A 15,157-nucleotide genomic window follows, 5' to 3' on the forward strand; every position below is an offset into this window, starting at 1 on the left:
GGCGGGCCCTCCACGTGTGAGTGGGGGTGGGGCTCCTTCCTCCTCCCAAGCCCGGCTTTCAGCTGCATGGCCCGGAACTGGGTCCTAACAGCTCATCCCTGATGTGGCTGGGCGCTATGGTTGTTGTCCCCATTTTATTGATGAGAAGACTGAGTCGTTGAATACCAAAGGGATTTTTCTAACGGGAAAACAAGATCAAGAACTCTTCTGAGACCTTACATCCACAGAGATGGAAACTGGTTTTGCCAAGTTAAGGCACTTTCCTGAGGCATCACAGTTAGTAGGTGGCAGAGCCACCAGCACCTTTAACTACAACTGAAAATACTGTCATTCTTACTAAGTTCTTAAGTTTGGAGGGCAAACCGGCCTCTAAACAATTCCAAAAGGGGAAATTCTGAGCCATAGTTTTGTTTCCTGTCAAGTGGGGAACAACAATTCCTATACCTCAGAAAGTTGTGACAGTTAAAAACATGACTATAAAGTGCTTACTTAACACAGCACCTAGCACAGAATAAGCTCTAAATAAACGTACTAGGGAGTGAAAGAACTGACCAACCAGACCAGACCAGACATACGGTATAAAGCTGACACTCAAACAAAAACAGCTGTTTCATGTAATTCAACCTAATAGTTAACATTTCTAGAAAGCTGTCAAGGTTTCAGCGACTCAAAGCCAGCCTGGGATGGGGGGCGCTGTGGGGAGGGTGGGAGTGGCAGGTCATCAAGAGGGCGAGTGCGGGCCCCCTTGGTCCCTGAGCACTCATCCTAGTACCAGCAGGGCCACGCAAGTCCTCCACAGTGGCTGCTGTGCACTGCTTTGAAGTCAGTTTTGCTTCCAGATTTGGGTGGAGGCTGATTGCCCAGCCCCACCCTCCTCCTAAAGGGTAGGGTGTTGGGAATGGAAGGGACAAAGGCTCACCAAGTTGGCTGCACTAACTCCTTTTCCGGGATGTCTCCAAGGAGGGGTAGGTCACAAGGGACTGGCAGCTTCCAGTGTGAGTTTGAGATCTGCCCCCCCCTTGCCCAAACCACCATTTTGAACTCATGTTGCAAATATCTGAAAGTCCGCCCTTTGAGTTGCCTTCCTTTATCGAAAAAATTTTCTCCTTGGTAAACTCTTAAATGCCCAACTAACATTTGACACAGCAATTCCACTTCTAGAATTTTATCCTAAGGACATGTGTACAAGGATGATGATTGTAGCATTATTTATAAAGAGGAACAGAAACAATGTAATTTCTAACAAGAGGGAATTTTTTGGATATATTATAGCCCCAATAGAACAGAACACTACATATTAAATAATGCAAATGTATATTAATTGATATGGAAAGAAGTCCATGATATATTGTTGGATGGAAAAAATGACTTTTTAAAAGTTATCAGTCATTTGATAACAATTTCAAAACTAAGTAAATTCACATATTTATGTGTGTATGTCAGAAAGTGCACCATATTGTTAACTTTTGCTATCTGGTTATCTCTGGGTGGGATAATTTTTATTTTCTTCTTTATGTTTATCTATATTTTCTAATTTCCAAAAGAAACAATTATGATTTGTATGCTTTTTGGGGGGAGTTTACTCTTTATTTCTGTTTGGTTTCTCAACACAAATGACATTCATGAGGGAGGATGTACACTTTTTTTAATTCAAAAACAAAATAAATATCAATTTCCTAGAAGGAGATGGCCTCTTAAGGCCGATGTTAAAAACTGGCAATCTGTGGGCCATGTTCAGTGCACAAACATGCTTTGTTTAATCCTCACTATAAGTTCCTAAAGGTTGTATTAGAAAAGAAATAAGACTTGAGGAAAATCACAGTTAAAAATGAAGGACGTAGAGGACCACCAAGAGTGAGATCTGGAGAGTGCTCCAAGCTCACAATCAACAGCTAGAAGGAGGTTCAGGGAATTGTGGAGATGCTTGCAAAGGATCTAGGCTGATGGCCCCCACCTCCCTTCCTACTGAGTAGTGGGCAGTGACCCCAAGTGCACAGAAGGACACGCAGGGCAGTGCGCCAGGGAGCCGACAACTCTCATGAAGGACAAAGAGCTCCCATACCCAACAAACCATAAGAACACAGACATCTCCTCTCCAAAAATCGGAAAGCATTGTAATCACTCCATGGTAATCAAATCAGCAATTGGGCAAATAAGAATTCCTAAATACAAACTATTAAAGACCGGCAAAAAATTAAGGAAAGCCAGTGCTCTGGAAGAAAGCTACCTGAGAACCGACAAGATAAAAAGTCAACAGAACAAACAGAAGAATTAAAATAATTAGTAGCCCTAGAAAGAATATCAGTGCTCTGGAAGAAAGCTACCTGAGAACCGACAAGAGAAAAAGTCAACAGAACAAACAGAAGAATTAAAATAATTTAATAGCCCTAGAAAGAATATGGAAGATTCTGCCCAAGTTAAGCAGCAACCCATTATGGAAAAGAAGCAAGTAAAGGTCTTGGAAAATAAATAGAAATACAAAATTATGAGTTAAAAAAAAAAGCTGAGTTGAACAGCAAAATGAATATGGTTGGAAAACACAGTAGTAAGCTAAAAGATTAATCTGACAATTTCTCCCAGAAAACTGCCAAAAGGACAAAAGGAAGTTAAGTGACATGAAAGATACACCCAGAAGTTCCAACACCTGCCTAATAGTTCTAGAAAGAAAGAGGAAAGTGTGTGTGTGTGTGTGTGTGTGAGAGAGAGAGAGAGAGAGAGAGAGAGAGAGAGAGAGAGAGAGAGAGAGAGAGAAAGTGGAGAAAAGAAATAATGAAAGCAGCAGTAAAACAAAATTTCCCAGTGCTGAAAATACAAGCCTTCCATATGCTTCAATATAGGCTGTGCTGAATCTGGCCCAGATCTCAATGGCTTACACCCACCATCATGTGCTTCTGGTTCAAATTACCTATCTATTGGCTACCTGTCCGTCACAGGCTGGCAGTGGGCTCTGCTGGTTGTATTCACTTCAAGACTCATGCTGACAGAGCAGCCACCATGGCAAATGTTTGCCCATCACTGTGGCAGACAGAAGAGAGAGCTCACTAGAGCCTTGCATTGTCAATTACATGGTCCGGCCCAGAAGTGAAATGTACTCACAACTCATTGGCCAGAACCAATCACATGGCCACACCCAATCACAAGGGAGCCAGGAAGTACAATAATCTGAGGATATGATGGGAAAACAGACAGCCAGAAATAGTTGGTGAACAGCACTGATGACTGGTGACAACTATTCCTTTGGATTTCAAAAGTCCCCATGCATGCAATACCACAGATGACTCTCAAAAGCATTATGATAAGTAAAAGTAACCAGACTTAAAAGATCATATATTGTTTGATTCCATTTATATGACATCTGGAAAAAGCAAAATGATAGAGACAGAAAGCAGATCAGTAGTTGCCAGGAAAGGAACAAGGGAACTTCTTGGGGTGGTGGTTACAGGACTGTGTAAACTTCTCAAAACTCAGAAAAATGTATACCTGAAAAGGGTGAATTTCACTATATATAAATTATACCTCAATAAATCTTGTAAGATAAAAGGTTAAATGGCCTTTTCATCTGTAGGCCATGGTTGAAAGAATTACTAGAAATTGTTCTCCCATAAAACAAAAATTAAATTCAAGTAAGAGAAAGATATAGGACACAAGAAACAGTGTAAAGCAAAAACTAAAACGTAAGGGCCGGCCCGGTGGCTTAGGCGGTTAGAGCTCCATGCTCCTAACTTCGAAAGCTGCCGGTTCGATTCCCACATGGGCCAGTGGGCTCTCAGCCACAAGGTTGCCAGTTCGATTCCTCTACTCCCGCAAGGGATGGTGGGCTGCACTCCCTGCAACTAGCAACGGCAACTGGACCTTGAGCTGAGCTGCGCCCTCCACAACTAAGACTGAAAGGACAACTTGAAGCTGAATGGCACCCTCCACAACTAAGATTGAAAGGACAACAACCTGACTTGGAAAAAAGGCCTGGAAGTACACACTGTTCCCCAATCAAGTCCTGTTCCCCTTCCACAATAAAAATCTTTAAAAACAAAACAAAACAAAACAAAAAAACCTTACACTTAAAATTGAGTTTTTAAAATTATGATTTTAAAGACTTTTATAAAATGTACAGTTTTTAAAAAATCAAATCATGTTAGAAGGCTTATCATTAAAAATAGTAGTCCCCTATCTGGCCCACTCACCCATGCTGTTTACTGCCTGTCCAGAACTGGTTATTCAGTCGTATCCACCTCCTCCCTAAAGGTAATCACTTTCAAACTTTTTAGTTATTACTTCCAGTATTTGTCTCCACATTAAAAAAAAATACTCTTATATTCTAGAATCATCAACTTCAGACATCATCTATTAAGTTAGATTGATTTTACTTTATTATGCACCTCTTTCCTCCCCCATTCTACCAATATAGTTAAGTCATATGTTGTTAAATTTATCTTCAATGTTTTTATTACTTTTGACCACAAAATAGTGTGTGTTCTTCACCCAAGTTGTGCACTATGATTTCTTTTCCTTTATTGTCCAAATTTTTGTTTTTCCTGGAGTTAACAATTGCCTCACTATTTTCCCATTTGCTTAGCTTTCTTTGAAACTATGGTTTAAGTCTTTCCACACCATCCAACAGCTTTGTTAAATACCTCTCAATATAATTTTCACAGAGTCAACCTTGTCAGATCCTATCAGCCTTAACTCCCCCCTTCCCCCCCCCCCCCCGCAGAGCCCTTTATCCAAACAACCTGGACTGGTTGTTGTAGACTTAATATATAGCTATTGTCCTGGGACCTCCCTTTATCCTTCTGCAAATTTACTTCCTTTTTTTGTGTGTCAAATCTATTTCTGGGATCCTTTGTCTTTGCTTTCTTTATGTACTTCCTTGTTTTACAGAAGCACATCCTCCAGTAGCTTCTTCAGAAAGGTCATGGGAAGCAGAGTTCTTGAAACTTCACTCCTAAAAATGATTTTATTTTACCTGCACACTGTTTGATAGTTTGGCTGGCTAGAAAAATACAGTATGAAAATATTTGCCCACTGAATTTGAAAGGTCTGGCTCTACTATGTTGGAGGTTTTTGTTTGTTTGTTTGTTTGTTTGTTTGTTTTAAGAAGGGCACAGCCTCACTTGCGGGATCGAACTGGCAACCTTGGTGTTATTAGCACCTCGCTCTAACCGACTGAGCTAACCGACCACCCTGTTGGAGCTTCTTGCTGTTACTTTTGAGACATCCAATGTCATTCTTATACTGGACCCTTTTTCTGGGATGTGTTTTTCTCTCTGGAAGTGTTTAGAATCTTCTATCCTTGGTGTTCTGAATTTCAGTATTATGTGCTTTGGTGTGGGTCCTCTTAAACTTCATGAGGTTAGGCACTTTTGTGAGCATTTAACCTGGAGGTTCAAGTTGTCAGGTGAGGGATATTTCGTTATATTCTTCAAATGATTGTTTTCTCCCTTTCATTTTTTTCTTGCCTCTGGCTCTTCCATTAGATGTTGAACTTGCTGAATCAACTCTCTAATTGTATTATAAATTCTGATTTTTGTCTCTTTGACTTAGTTTTAAGGAAATTTTACGAAAAATTCATGTCACACTTAAATTTTTGTTTCTTAGAAGTCTTTCTCACTTTCTGGGTGTTACTGCTTCATGTAGAGGCATCCTTTTCTTATTTCAAGGAAGCAGTATTGTCCCATTAATCCAACAGTATTATTTTGAGTTTATTTGAAGTTTATCTTTTGCTCGCTGCATTGTTTACATTTCTTTCTCTCCGCCTTCTCCTTCTCTCCTCCATTAGTTTGCTTTGAACTCTCTCCTTAGGTGGGAAGTTTTCCTCAAAAGACCGATGCCCAGTAAAATGACATGGCATCAGTGTGTATGGCAGGAACATAGCTGATCAACTTGTGAGTCCGTCTGGGGCCAGGCTTTAAGGTTGGAGACTCCTAACTGTCTGAACCTGGAGGTCTTTTCTCTGGGTGGTTCAGATGGCACAGATGACCTCCAGTTGCCTGCTGGGAGGGTTAAGCTTGAATACTGAATCTCTGGAGCAAGGCCAAGGAAGGGTCTATAGTCGTGCTGTTCGTTCTGTCTATTGCCACTAAATTGCCACCCGTTCTCACAGCCTCTGGCACCCCACTCGCTGCACTCCTCTATGCCTACTGTCTGATTTCACAAGCCTCCCTGATTTAATTTTTCCAGACGCTAAATCTCCTGTCTCCAGCGGAAGGGAGAGTGGGGCAGTCAGTCAAGATTGTGCAGCACGGGGGCTATTTACCTGGAGGTCTGTTTCATATGCAGACCTTTCAACCGATCCCTGCTTTTTTTAAATAAAAAAAATTTAAGTTTATTGGGATTTTTTTTTCAATCCCTGCTTTTTAATCCTTTGCTTTTTGCAGTCCCCGATGCCTCCTATTCCTGAGATTTTCTAGGATTCCGGGGATGACTGATCTGCTCGGTGGGATATACTTCTGTACCACTTGGGTCTGTTCCCCCTCCATCCTCCTTTCCTTTTTCATAGGCTGTGGTTTGGGGCTACAGATGTTGCTTAATTTCACTAAATACCAATTCTCTGCTTCTACTTCTCATTTTCCTGTACTTTGGCGGTGATTTTAGAGGAAAAGAAAGGGGTGACCACGCCTTTACAATAGTAAAACCAAAAACCAATATCTAAACAGCTGGTTTTTAAATTGACTTAGTTGCTAATATTTTTAAAATCATGACATTTCATGTAAACACGAGAATGTTAGAATTTTCTTGAACTATCAGAAGACTGGGCCCTTACTGGTTCCACGTGGCAGCAGGTGGCGCTAAGGAGCAGCTATCCTTTGTAGACACAGCATGTGCTCTTCAGCTTTCCACAGTCCCCACCGCGCCCTATTGTCCCCATGTGTTTTGCTTATTTACATTACCTGCCTGTAGGTAATGTAAGCACGGAACACATGGGGACAAGTTCCTGTAGGCATCCGAGTTTGAAATCCCTGTGTAGTCACATTATTAGCCGTGCCCCTGAGTGGTGAGCCATAGGAGAGGTGAGGGTTACAGAAGGAAGGGGGCACCGGAGATCAGACCCAGGCGGTTGGAAACCAAAGAAGGTGAGAGGATTCTGGGGACAAAACTTTCACAATTTGGGGATAATTAACACCTACTTCTTAGGGTTGTTGTGAGGACTGAGGGAGTTAATACATTGGAAATACCGCAAACAGTGCCTGGCACGTAGTATGCGGTGCTGTGTTGGCTATTATTATTTTTGTTTTGTTTTATTGGGGTATGAATTACACACAGGAACGTTCTCTCTTTTTAGTGTACAGTTCCACAAGTTTTGATAAACATATACTGTCATGTAACCCCACCTCAATTGTGATACGGAATAGTTCCAACACACACACACAATTCCCTCACCCTTTGGCTGTCAACCCCTCTCTCCCTCCCGTCCCCCCGCAGCCACTGATCTTTTTTTTTTTTTAATCTGCTTCTTCTCCCTATTGTTTTGCCCTTTCCAGAATGTCATGTAAATGGAATCATTCAGGAAGTAGCAGCCTTGAGTCTGGCTTCTTTTCACTTAGCATAATGCATCTGAGATTCTTCCCTATTATTGCGTGTATCTGGAGTTCATTTCTTCTTATTTCTGAGTAGGATTTTATCTTATGAAGGTACCACAGTTTGTCGCTCTATTCACCAGTTCAAGGCCATTTCAGTTGTTTCCAGTTTTTGGTGATTACAAATGAGGCCACTATAAACATTTACATACAGGCTTCTGTACATTTTGATTTCTCCTAGATAAATACATACGAGTGGGATTTGCCGGATTGTATGGTAAGTTTATGTTTAACTTCATAAGGACCTGCCAAACTCTTTTCGCAATGGCTGTCCCGTTTTCCCTTCCCACCAGCACGTAGTTTTCTCGTCGCTCTGCGTCCTCACCAGCACTTTATACGTTCTATTCTAGTGCGAGTGTAGTGGCATCTCCTTGTGATTTTAGTTTGTGTTTCCCTAACAACTAGTGATGCTGAACTTTTCATATACTTATTTGCTTTCTGTATATTTTCTTTGATGAAGTGTGTATGCAAATATTTTGCTAGTTTTTCTTAGAGGGCGGGGGTGTTGGCTTTCTTACTATTGAGTTTTGAGAGTTCTTTATATATTCTAGACCCCAGTCCTTTATCAGATACATGTTTTGCAGGACTCATCTGCCTATTCGTGGCTTGTCTCTTCATTCTCTTAACAGCGCCTTTAACAGAGCAGAAGCTTGGAATTTTGATACAGTCCAATTTGTCAGTTTTTTTCTTTTATAGTTAACGCATTGATGTCTAAAAGTGCTTTGCCTAACCCATGGTCACAAAGACTTTCTCCTGTTATCCTCTAGAATTTTTAGTTACGTTTGGCCCATCCATGTTGAGTGAATTTTGCTATTAGGTGCAAGATATGGGCTGAGGTTCATTCATTTTGCACAGGGATGTCCAATGGTTCCAGTATGAATTGTTGACCATTTGCAATAATCGTTATCACTGTCATGACCCCCTGCTGTTCTGGGGGCTGAAGGCCCACAAGGGGACATCCTGGCCCCTCACCTTCCTCAAACCTAACAGTTGGGGCCTGTTGCAGTTCTTTGCTGGCAGAACAATTGATTTCAGGTCGCTTTACCTCCTCCTCTCTCTCTTCCTGAAATCTCTTACATAAAACAAACCGTGAAAGGGCAGGGGTGGCCTAGCGGTTTGGCAACGTCCCTTTGAAAATAAACAAGTGCAGAAACTGAAAGGCAGCGGCCATCTCTGGGGACCTCCTTGGAGAAACAGTTTGCGGCTGAAACATCCGCAGCGCGTGGCTGTGCCGCCCCGGCCACACGGCAGGTCGAACACAGGGAAGCCAACAGGATGCTGATTGCTTCAGATGTCACCTCTGGCCAGGGAGACCCTCTGACGGACACCTCTTCAGGGAGCGGTCATGCTGCTGGGGAACATCTAACCGTGGTGGGAGCCGGAAGACTTTCATGGCTGAACAGACTTAGAGGGAAATTGAGGCACATGGGGAGTGGTAGTGAAGAAATACAGGCATATGGGTTTGGGATTTTTTTTTTTTTGAGCTTTATAGAGGTATAACGTACATCCCATGAAATTCACCCGCTTTAAGTGTACAATTCACAAGCATTTCCTCCCGCATCTATGCATTCAATCCTTGCTCCCAGCCCCAGACAACCCAGACTCTACCTTCTGTCTCCATATTTTTGCTTTTTCCATAAATGTTATATACATGGGATCATACAGCCTGTGATTACAGTGGGATTTCAAGTCAGAATCTAACAAGGACGCCAGAGAGCCAGGTCAGCAAGCGCACGTGCACCGAGGGCCTCCCCTGTCTACCTACCATGTCACCTTGTGGTCACCAATGTCTCTGAACTTCAATCTTCACCTTTTAAAATGGGGCTACAAATTGGTCCCCTTCTCAGGGTTGAGCGAAGGTGAAATGAGGTGATGCAGTTCTAACATCTTGCATCCTCATAATCCTCCATGGAAACTGGAAGCAGATCCGACGTCCAGCAGCCAGAGGATGGGTAAGTACGAGTGTTGTCTTGTCCTCACCCCATGGAAGATTCTCCAGCAATGACAATGAATGGCCTCCAATGGCATGAAACAATATAGAAGAATGTCACCAACGTCACATTGAGTGAAAGGAGCCAGACACAAAAGAGCACATACTGTACAAGTCCATGAATATAAAGTCCAAGAACAGGCAAAACTCACCTGTGCAAAAAGAAGTCGAGGGCAGTGGCTGGAAAGCACAGGAGGGAGACGTCTGGGGGCTAATGATTTGCTGTTTCTTGATCTCAGTGCTGGTTAGGCAGGTGTATTCAGTGTGGGGGAACTCACTGAGCTACCGTGTTTCCCTGAAAATAAGACCTAGCTGGACCATCAGCTCTAATGCATCTTTTGGAGCAAAAATTTATATAAGACCTGGTCTTATTTTACTATAACATAAGACCGGGATTTATAGTCTTATATTAATTTTTGCTCCAAAAGACACATTAGAACTGATTGTCCAGCTAGGTCTTATTTTTGAGGGAGCACAGTACACCTTTATATGTGGAGAACAAATTCAGAAAAGTCTTTCTTTGTGCCTTGCACATAGTAGGTAATTATTATTATTTTTCAACTACACAGTGTTTCAACAGGAAAGTGTGATCAAGTGCAAGGGTTGGCCAGCTTTTTCTGTAGAGAGCCAAATGATAAATATTTTCAACTTCGCAAGCCATACGGTGTCTGTTGCAACTACTCAACTCTGCTGTTGTATCTCGAAAGCAGCCCAGAACAATATGTAAACGAGTAAACGTGGCTGTATTCCTATAATATTTTATTTATAGAGACGAGTGGCAGGCCGGATTTGCTGAACCCTGGTCTAGTGGAAGACAGACTGTGTTCCAAAGCCTCCTTCACTGAGTGCCTGCCTGCAGGACCCTGTTTGGTCACTTCCCTACCTCAGTTTTCCTATCTGTATAATGGGGAGGCAGGTCCCTGCTCTAAACCACCATTCAGGGTTGCAAAGAGGTCAAGGGAGCTCATAACTGAGGGATCCCTGAAGGAGATAAGGGCAGATGTTATTCCTGCCAAAGTCTGAAGGGAGAAACACATTGACCCCAAGTCACCAAGGACAGCAATGGGTACCAGTGTCCAGGGGATCCCAGAGGGAGACAGGACCCACAGACCTGCCACCACATCTTGACCCTTGCCTCCGAGAGGTCTTTCTAAGAGCCTGTGGCAAGACAACAACGGGAAGGAGAGAGACTGAAAAAATGTGTCCCTAGTGGGCTGTCCCTTTGAGACCCAGGGCCCGAGCTCCCTGCTCTGGCCTGCTTTCCTGAGTGGCCACTGCCTGCGATGAGGACGTGTCCTCAAACCTCCAGCCCTTTGCTCACACCCTTCCCTCAGCCAGAATGCTTCCACTTCTGCCTGTTTCCTGGTGGGCTCCTACTCATCCCTCATGCGTGGCTCGGGCTTGGATCACCTGGGACCCGCTGGCTGGATAACTCATGTCAATCATCCGGGGAAGAGGTGAGTCTTCAGAGAGCAAGGTGAAACTCAGAGGACGAGCCCAGGCAAGCTGCGGGTGAGCGATTCTTGCCTTTCCCTGTGTCTCATTTTCTAAGAGCTGGACTTTTGGAGTCTAGACATGCTTGAGGATGATAATTATAATAGTAATAACAATAGCAGCTACCATTGATTGAGAGACTATGTGCCAGGGCTCATCCCAAGCACTTTACATGTGTTCATTCATTGAATCCTCACAAGAACCCAAGTAGGCACTATTATTCTCCCCATTTTCCAGATGAGGAAAGTGGGGCCCACAGAGGTTAAAACAGTTACCTGAGATCCTGCAGCTCTAAAGTGCTGGAGCTCTGAGGATCATAGAAGAGGCTGCTCCAGAAGTCCAAAATGGGTCCATGATCTCCTGTTTGCTTCTTTGTCATCAGCTGTGAAACTTCCAAGTCCTTGTCACATGGGAGCATTGAAAGGGAAACAGCTTGCAGGGGGAGAGAGACACTCTCAGTTAGGAGTCAGAGCTACCATCTCTGCAACCACCTCTCCTGGATTTGTCCAGGAGACACTCCAAGCCCTTGGATAGAGAGCTGGCAGCTCACAAGGGAAAGGCCCAGTAAAAATTGACCTAAACTATCAAGGGCATTTATTGGCCCAAAAGTTGAAAAGTTCAGGAGGGCTGGCTTCAGGGCCTACTGGGCCTACGCGCTCAAATGCTGCTCTCCGGAAGCTCACACTCACCATCTTTCAACTCTTTCCTGTGTTGGCTTCATTCTCAGGCAGGCTTCTCTCCACCTTGAAGCAAGGTGGCTCCAGCAGCTTCATTTCACAATTCCAGCAAACACTCTAGTAGAACGCTTTCCCAGCAGTTCCTGCAAAAATCCCAGGGCGGACTCTCATTGGGCCACTAGGTCATGTGATCACCCCTGAACTAATTGCTGTCGCCAGAGGGAGGGACCTGAGCTACATGGCCACCCTTGGGACTGAGAATAGGCAAGGGCGACCCCTACTGGAAGAAGAAGGGAATGCAACTGGCAAAGGCAGCCTATCAGCCTCTGGAGGAAAACAGCATTCCTCACCTAGAGGTGTGGTGGGTAGACTTGGCCTTTAGGGGTTGCAGTCTCGCCTCAGACAGACCACCGATTTCCATGACACTTGTTGACTTGGTTCAGACTTAGACCTGGGCCAGAGCTTTCTGTGTCTGCTTCCCCAGCCCAGCTGGTGTACCTATCTGCAGTGCCCATTGCCTCACAACACCTGGGGACAAACAGGCCCTTCAGTCACCTTCCAGCCTCCTGCTTGGCCTACTGTCCCAGGTCCCTAGCTGTCCTGCCCCACCTCTAGTCTGGCCTTTTCCAATCCATGCCACTCACTGGCAGCTCCATCCCCAGTTCAGCAGAGCCCTCACTCAAACCTACAGCCACTCTTTCTCGTCCACAAAGAAAAACAAGCTTCTTGGCTCCATCTCTGGGCTTCCTCCACTATCCTAGAAGCCTCCCTGCCCCCACTATCAAAATGCACCTCTCCCCTAATTCCAAACTGTGTCAGCCACCCTACTGCACTGGCTCACTTCTCTGCCCAGAGGGAAAGGGTCAAATTTGAGTATTGCTGCCCAGGGCCCAGCACACAGATGGTCCTCCACAAATGGCTGTAAAGCCATGTGCACAACTGCTTCTCGATGGAGATGAGAGGAAGTGAGCTCCACAGAGATAGATAGGGAGCTGAGAGAAACAGAGAAGCCAAGAGAGACAGAGAATGTGAAACAGAATGACTGAGAGACACAGACCCAGGAGGAGTGGAGACAATGAATGGCAGAGAAAGGAGAGGAGGACCATAGAGACGAGTCTGGAAGGAAGGGAACTTCATTCACCCAGGACTGAGACCCAGAGAACAGACACACTGGGAAGACAGAAAAGGGGGCAGCAAATGAGTGCCAGCTAAAGCTTCTTTTTTTATTAAGCAAACAAGGCCCCTGTGATCTGGGTTCTGTCAAGCTGAACTTTCCATATCAGGAGTTTATTTCACTGAGCAGCCGGTCCTGGTAAAAACACTGGAACACTTAAAAAGGAACGGGGTGGGGAGGAGAGGCAGAAAAACAAGGAGAGAACATTTGCCTCCAGGTCGGTCAACAGGGTGAGACTTGGCACAGGCCTCACAAAAACAATATTCCCACCCTTTCCCCGCTCCCTGCTGCCCCAGGGACGAGTTTCAGGTGGAAGAAGAGGAAATGAGACTGGACAGAGGAAAAAGTCCACTGTGTCTGAGCTGAGAGAGAGAGAAGCGCGTGAGCGGCTGGGCGGGGAAAGGGCCCTGGGAAGGTTCTGGTCCTGGCTTGATCACAAGTCACCAGATGGCGAGTTAAGACAGGTCAGAACAAAGCTGCAATCCACCTGTGACGTGGGCTGACCTCTCAGAGTCCCTGCCATGGACCACACAGCCTCCCAAAGTCAGGGACATGGCAAACTGGTGTCCTTGGTCAGGACCTGGGTTGGGGGGCCAGGTGTGGCTTTCATACTGGGGCTCTGATTGGCTACATGACTCAGGCAAGAGACACTCCTGCTGTTGCCTCATCTACCCATGGTGGCCAACGCCCACCCACGGCACCCACTGGGGCTGAATGATGGCAGCTAGCATGACGGTGGGAGGTGCCAATCCCTGCACACAAGGGCCATACGGTGACCTATACCAAATCAGGGCCACACAGCCATGCAGGTCAGAGGAGCCGGTGAGGGGCATTCTCACCATCGATTGGATTTTATTCTTTATTATAACGCTACAAAATCACACGGTGCTATGATTTGAAATTTTTTATTTTTATTTTCTGAAATGGAACCATTGTACATTGTACAAACCATATCTACTGATAGAATAAATAAGTGAAAAATTATACTGCTGTACAACACACCAAAAAAAATCGTAAGAGGAAAAAAAAAATTAGATAATGTGAAAAAAGGTCTTTATACCTCTACCCAGGTCCTTGGCGGTAATGAGCATTCCAAACCGTGACATCGTTTGTAATGGGAGGTCACCACCCTATGAGTCGGTCAACTGCCTTCCGGGTTATGGGTGTTAAGTGCCAGCACTTTGTGGAATGTGTAGCCGCAGCTTCCCCAACTTCAAGTTTTTTCGGGGAATTAGTTTGCCCTGGGAGCCCTTTAGGCCATGGGGCCTAGTGTCCGCGGAAGGCATTCGCTTAGGACCCCCGCCCTGGCTTGGTCGGCTGGAAGGTCTTAGATTCTGTGGGGGGAGAGCGTGAGGGGCGCAGGGTGGGTGGGGACAGCAGCGCCAAGGAGCGGGCTGTGGGGAAGGAAGCACGTCTGGATTTTTGCAGTCTCATTGTTCGGCGTGGAAGGCCTTCCTGGCCAGCTCTGCCTGGCGTGGCCGTGGCGGGGCGGGGGGGAGGATGGGGGGCCCAGTCGGTCCCGACCACCGGCCCATTCCTACCTTCAGGCACTTCAGAGAAAAACTAATGACAGCCTCGGTGCGGTGGATGGCGTCTTCATCAACCGTGTCGACTCCCCTTGCCTGTCCAGAGGCCACTGCAAACAGAAGGGGTGCAGGGGACCCTGGCCGACTGCTGTTTCCGTGGATGTGTGTGCATGTGTGACAGAGAGAGAGAGAGAGAGAGAGAGAGAGAGAGATTCTCCTTCAATTATCTTGGTTGCCACCTCTCGTTTCCTCAAAAGAGCAGGAAATAAACATCCAAATTCATCTTTTGTCAAAATGGAGTTTTGCTGCAAAGGAAAAACGTTAACTCTATAGGAGCTGGAGGTAAAGCCGCCTTGAGATTTGCTGAGAGGTAACGCAGAGCGCAGTTCTCCGCGGAACCGCCTGCCTGCCTGAGTGAGGGCAAAACTGATAGGGGGTTTTTTTTGTTTTTTTTTTAAGACAGAAACCTTTCGGCATCATTAACTTCAACATTAAGATTTCCAAAGTTTGTTTGTTTGTTTTCCCTTATTTCAGGACACATTTTTGCATGAGGTATTTGAAATTCAGGAACATTTTGATTTCTTCCTTGAAGTGCAGGAACTAGACTGGCTCCCTTAAAAACAAAAATTAAGAGCCTCACCCTCAGAAACTCTTAGAAAATTGAACCTGGCAGACACTTCCTATGGTAGTCAGGAGAAAGATCCGCATGTCAAAGGTGGTAC

Source organism: Rhinolophus hipposideros (assembly GCF_964194185.1).
Source record: "Rhinolophus hipposideros genome assembly, chromosome: 24".
In the NCBI taxonomy this organism is placed as follows: domain Eukaryota; kingdom Metazoa; phylum Chordata; class Mammalia; order Chiroptera; family Rhinolophidae; genus Rhinolophus; species Rhinolophus hipposideros.